The sequence below is a fragment of the Arachis ipaensis genome, chromosome B10 (assembly GCF_059453495.1).
Source record: "Arachis ipaensis isolate K30076 ecotype BB chromosome B10, ASM5945349v1, whole genome shotgun sequence".
Lineage (NCBI taxonomy): Eukaryota > Viridiplantae > Streptophyta > Magnoliopsida > Fabales > Fabaceae > Arachis > Arachis ipaensis.
This window is the reverse complement of record NC_142435.1, coordinates 106,057,045-106,063,634: the sequence shown is the minus strand read 5'-3', so window position 1 is coordinate 106,063,634 and position 6,590 is coordinate 106,057,045.

Genomic DNA, 6,590 nt, shown 5'->3' with positions numbered 1-6,590 from the left:
GCCATTTCTGCCACTACCGACGAGCACGAAGGGAGAGATAGGAGTTCATAGAGAACAGAGACGCGATGAGGAAGATAAGGGCTCGTAACACTGCCGCTGTTGCTGGAGATGGAGGTTGCTGTCGAGCTGCACGCCGCTGCCATCAGAGGAAGCTGCTGCTACTGTGTGTACAGAGAAGAGGAGCGTCGCGAGAATCAAGGGAAGAAGAAGCTGTCCCGCCGCTGCTTCTGGTTTCTGGAATCGGAGAAAACGCCACTGCCACTGCTGTTTGTTGGGTTCAAGATCGCTGATGCTGTCCTGGTATTGCTCGGTTACCACAGCCTCCTTCATCCTTGTATCTGAATCTGTATCATTAACAACATATTTTGATTATTGTTATCTCTGCTTGCTGCTTCATCGTTATAGGAAAAATGCCCAAAAATGTTTTTGTTTCCGTCTAGCCATCATTATCACGATTATTGATGACATCGCTGCTACAGAGAGTCATTGGCATCACTGTTGCGGTTGCTGCCACGAACTAGGAAATAAAGGGAATTGCTGTGTTAGATCCTGCGATTACGACATCGAGGTAGGGGGTTTAAAATGATTTCAATTTAAGAATGCCTACAAGGTTTATTGAATAACTGCAAATAGATTTAATAGCTGTGAGTAATTGATTGATTATGTGAATATTGAATTGTGGCTGAAATTGTGATTGGAATGGTTGAGATTATGATTTAGAATTGTTGATTAGTGATATTGATCGATTATGTGGATTGGGAATTGTTTGATGACTAATTGTTGAGAATTTCTGAATTTTAATGGGTTATGTTGGATTTGTTGCCGTTGAGCTGTTATTTAGTATATTGTAATGTTAATGAACTTGGTTGGTGGTTGATTTGGAATTGGTTTTGAGGGGTATTGAAGGGTTGGATTTTGAATACAAAATGATTTGCTGAAAATCAGGTTCTCTTGAAATTAAACGGCAACTTTGAAAGTGAATCAGTGGCTCTATAGTGACTGAAATGATGAGAATTTAAATGTTAAGTAAATTATATTAAGTGTGATTGTTGAGATTCAATTTTGAAGGTTTCGTATTAACTGGAACATTAGTTATGATTTTTCAAAGTTAAATCATGGATCTGATTTTCTGCACTATTTTAAATGAAATTAGAAACTTTGAAAATCTATAACTAATTCTATGATGATCGGATTTGTGTGAGACTAAGTCTGGATTAAGCTTGGGAATATAGAGAGTTGGACTGATGAATTTGAGACTTTTTCATTAAGTTTATGATTTATGGTAAATTTTTAAATTATGGATGTCAAATTTGGTTTTTCTGCAGAACGTTTAACACAGCAGCAACTTGTTTCTTCTATTAGAAATTTTTCAGTTTGAATTTTGAAATGGAACTAATTTTAAATAAAACTTTATTCTTATTATTTTAATTCCGTAAAATTTCAGAACAATTGGACTTGTAGTTTTAAAGATATGAATTTTTGAAAGATGATGCATTATGCAGAAAAAGCCAGATTCTGTTTTCTTAAATTAGTAACTTTGTGAGTTTATAACTTTTGATCCTGGATAGACACTGAGATGAAACCAATTGGAAGTGAAAATTAAGTATGTTGAACATATGTGATTTAAATTTCAGGATTTTTCATGTTTTAATAAGTGAGTTATGGGACTTGGAAGAGGTTGTGTTCAATGATTTGTAAAACAGAATTCTGCAGAGAATTACCTAACTTCGAAGCTACGTTACTTCTTCATTAAAAATGGTATGACCCTGGAACAAATTTAGAAAGAAATTTGGATAAATTATGTTTAACCACATTAATTTTGAAGGTGGTTGGATTTAATTTGGATTTTATATGAAATTTCGAATGTTGTACGTTGCTGCTGTCTTCTGGTTTTAAGGCACTACAGAGCAGTCACGGTTTTGCTTATATTTCCGAAGCTAGAGTCAGCAAAAAATTGTGATTTTTGATTTAATAGAAAGCTTAATCCGAGACGGTCGCATGGATATAAGGTTTGCATAATTCCGAATTTGTTTGATATTTTAAAAATAAAATTGAAATTAGATTGCCGATGTCGTTTTGGTGATTACTTGGATATGGAATTTAAGAAAATAGATTTTCTATACTATTATCAAATGTTTTTGAGAATATATTATTGTGGCAATTGTTGATAAGAGGTTGGCAAAATGTTGAGAAAGAAGGACCCGAAAGGATGGCTAAGTCCTATTTTTAGAGGAAATTATGTCCAAATTTTTATAAAAGTATAAGTATTTAATTAAAATAAATTTAAGGCTTGATGATAACTTCACTGATTCTTTTAAGAAAAGATTATTTAGTATACGAGATTGTTGGCAAGGGCGTGGGTCTTGTCCCGCTTGCGTACTTGCAATTATGAAAGAAAAAGGAAAGAGTAAAGTACTTATTGTATGATTATCTGTTCCTTGAGGCAACCCAAGAGATATTTGTTTATTTGTTTGTTGCTTGAAGCAACCCAAGAGATGTTTGTTTGTTGCTTGAGGCAACCTAAGAGATATTGTTTGTTTATTTGTTGCTTAAATGCAACCCAAGAGATAATATTTATTTATCTGTTGCTTAAAGCAACCCAAGAGCTTCTGTAGGAAAACTAGGATACCTACAGCAATTTTTCGTTCCCAAGAGTATATTTCCTGCGAGTAGAAAGCAGAGGCTGTCTCAATAGAGCTGCTAATAATTATATGCGCATTTATTTGAACGGAAAATAGTATTCGGGAAATCGTGAACTCGTGACCGGATAAATGTCGGGAATGTAGGTGCTAACCGACACATGAGCTCATGGCCTGCACTAGGACTAGACATTCATCATATGCATCTATGTGACATTGTTTGGGTGTGTATATTGTAATTGGTTTGCCTAAGTGAATAATTCTGTTTAATTGCTAATTGCTATACTTGATGTAATTGCTCTTGATTGTGTTTGAACCTCATTACCTGTGTTTGTAATTGATTGTTTGGATTGTGGTGATTGGATGTTGATTGAGTTGTTTGGGCCTGAGGCCGTGACTGGTACATTTGAGGTCTAGTTCTGTATAAAGTATCTGACTGATTCAGCATAGACTTAATGAACGTATGCTTGGAGCAGGATGATCATTTATACCGCGTAGGTAACTTCTTTTATGTTATGATATAGTAAAGTATGAAAACTCAAACTGGTTCAGCATAGACTTAATGAACCTATGTTTGGAACAGGTTGGTCATTCATACAGTTTAGGAAACTTTTAAGAGTTTTATAAAGAAAATATGGGTCTAGGATTTTAAATAATTAACTAATGCTTTTAAAGGAGGTTAATTTTCTTTTAGATGTCTCTGAATGAAATTAACTATTTGCGCTTTATTCTTTACTTTCACGACATTCTCGACCTCTACTGAGAACATGTGGTTTGGTTCTCACCCCCAAATTTTCCACCCTTTTAGTGACAGGTTTGAAGACGCAATTTGATGCTGCGAGCAATCAGTAGGCTTTCGTGGTTTATCTTGTGCTTATTTTAGGGGATTTTAACACCTTTTCCCACATTTATTCAATGAAATAGCATGGTATTGTAATTCTCCCTTGAATTGTGTTTTAAAGTGTAAAAACATGCTTTTTAGGCCCTTAAATTGGTGATTTTGATTTACTTTAATTCCATTCTATGCCTTGATGTGTTTGTTAATTGATTTCGTGTTCATAAGGCAAGTATTGGATGGAAGAATTGAAGAGAAAAGTATACAAAGTGGAGAATGCAATAAGAAACAAGAATTGGGAATGCATCGATGAGCGCGCACGCGTACAAGGCGTGCACGCGCCGAAGTGATTTCGCATAGAGACGCGCACGCGTACATGCCGCGTACGCGCGGATGAAGAAACAGCCAATCGACGTGCACACGCACATGGCGCGTACGCGCCAAACTCTCACGTGACCCACTTAAAGGCAAAACGCTGGGGGCGATTTTCGAGCTGCCCAGGCCCAATTTCAACTTGTTTCTAAGTGTATTTCATGCAGAATTGAAGTCCAAGCAAAGGGGGAGCAATTAGTTAGTCAACATGAGCCTTTAGTTAGTTTTCTAGAGAGAGAAGCTCCCTCTTCTCTCTAGAATTAGGTTAGAATTAGGTTAAATTGTCTTGGATCTTGAATTAATTACTTGATTTCATCTTGTTCCTTTTACAATTTCTCAATTCTACATCTTGATTTCCTTAGTTGTAATGTTAATTTCTCCTTTTGCTCTCTTGTATGTTGATGAACATTGTTAGATCTCATTTCCTTTTAATGCGATTTCATATTTCTATGTTCCTTTTATGTTGATCTTGCTTGCTATTATTGATTTCTCGCTTACGATAGTTATGGGTCTCCTTAATTTTAGTATTTTGTGATGTTTACTTTTATTGCACACTAGGTGTTTGATGAAATGTTTCCTATAGTTTTTGAGTAGTTCTCTTGACCCTTGGCCTAGGCTAAGGGGATTGAGTGATCTTGAGTTCTTGGGCTTCATTGAATTGGTAATTCTAGAACCCTTGGAGATCAATTTGATAACCATTGACTCTAGCCTACTACTAAGTTAATTAGTAGCTAGGTTGGGACTTATGGATTGATGTTGATCAAGCCATTTGACGTACTCCAAGCCTAGGAGTAGACATTACGTACTTAAGGCTTTAGTGAGTAGACCTAATGAGCTCGGTTCCTCATAATTATCAATATTTGAATTGTTGACAAGGATAGTGATCTCAATTACCTAAGTCTTAGCCAAGAGTCCCTTATCTTGCTTCCTTTAATTACTTGCTTGATTTACTTTTCTCGCTCCTCTTATAAACCAAACCCCTTGCATTCTCATAGCCAATAATCATTCACTTCATTGCAACTCCTTGTGAGACGATCTGGAGTCCAAATACTTCGGTTAATTTTCATTGGGGTTTGTACATGTGACAAAACCATATTTTAATTTGATGTGAGAGTTATTTGTTGGTTTGGAGCTATGCTTACAACGAAGTAATCCCTTTCTTTAAGAAGAAAATCTAGACCGACAACAACCCTTGCACATCAGTACGCGTCGTTGATGCTTACGCATGGGTTGAAAAATTAGTAGGGGACACGTATGCGTGGTGTGGCTTGTGCTCCACGCATCCCTCCCACGTGTCTCCGTCGCAACTCTCTGCCCCATATATTAATACTGCGAACTTGCATGGGACGCGTCTGCGTCATTGACGCTTACGCGTCGTTCGCATTTTTTTTATATGCAGAATGCAGGTGATGATGCAGAAATTATGAATGAACACTGTTAAAAATAAAATAAAATAAAACTAAGAATAAAAAAGGGACGATTATACCATGGTGGGTTGTCTCCCACCTAGCACTTTTAGTTAAAGTCCTTAAGTTGGACATTTGGTGAGCTCCTTGTCATGGTGGCTTGTGCTTGAACTCGTCTTGAAACTTCCACCAATGCTTGGACTTCCAATAAGCTCCAACATCTCTAAGTGAATTCACCAAGCCTTGATGGAGTTCTTCACAAGCTTTGAGCTCCTATAATTGATCCCCTTGTATGTCGGGATTCCAAATCTTGTTTCTACACCCGTCTTGAAGTGGATCACCATTGTCCCAACCGGGTGGCAAGCAATCCAAATTCTCAATGCAGTACCAAATTCTTCTCTTAGATCCAACCAAATGTTCACTAGTTCCATCCTTGCATCTAGTTCTTGAAGTATCAACTTTGATGAGCCTTGATTTGCAACTCCAACCGCTAAACATCCTTCTCTTACGCTTAATGCCACAAAGCCTTCTAAGTTGACTATCCGTTTCAAGAATATCGTACTCAAGTGGGATAGGAAGGCGAAATAGAGATAAGTCTTACCCACTCCCGTCCAACCTTTGCGAAGGACTTCCACTTCCACATCATTTTCAAACTCATTCAGAGAAGGCTCTTTATATCCAAGGAGTTCAGTTGCAGATGTAGCTTATCACTAGGAGGACTTGATTCCTGATCCTCATCACCAAGAGAACTTGCTTCTTGATCTATCCCATCCAAGTCTTTATAGGGAATATGCCATGGATGTTGTGCACTTGCCTCCTTGACATCAATTTCAATTTTCTTAGAGGGATACTCTACAACTCTAGATTCCCATGGAGGTTCAGCATCTCCTAAGTCTTCAACCACTTCTTCCTCTTCAACTATTATGGCTTCCTCCACTTGTTCCAATACAAAGTCATGTTCCTTATTGTCCACCGGATTTTCTAGTGTCTCCTTCATGCTACGCTCTTCTATTGATTCTCCACATGTAGCCATGGGAGTGCTTTGAGTGTTGACGTGCAGAGAGGCTAAATTACTTACTACTTCAGTCAAGGTAACTATGAATTCTTGTGTCGTCCTTTGCATCTCTCTTTGCTCTTAAAGAAGAACACTTAGAGTGTCATCCATTGGAGATTGGGGTGGATATGAGGGTTCATTACTTGGGAGAAAAGGTTCATGATATGAGGGTGGTTCATCATAATACGGATGTGGCGGTTCAACACTCTCCATCTTTTCCACTTGTTGCACAACACACTTCAATCCTTGGTTTTCACATGGTTCGAACTTTTGACGGATGGTTG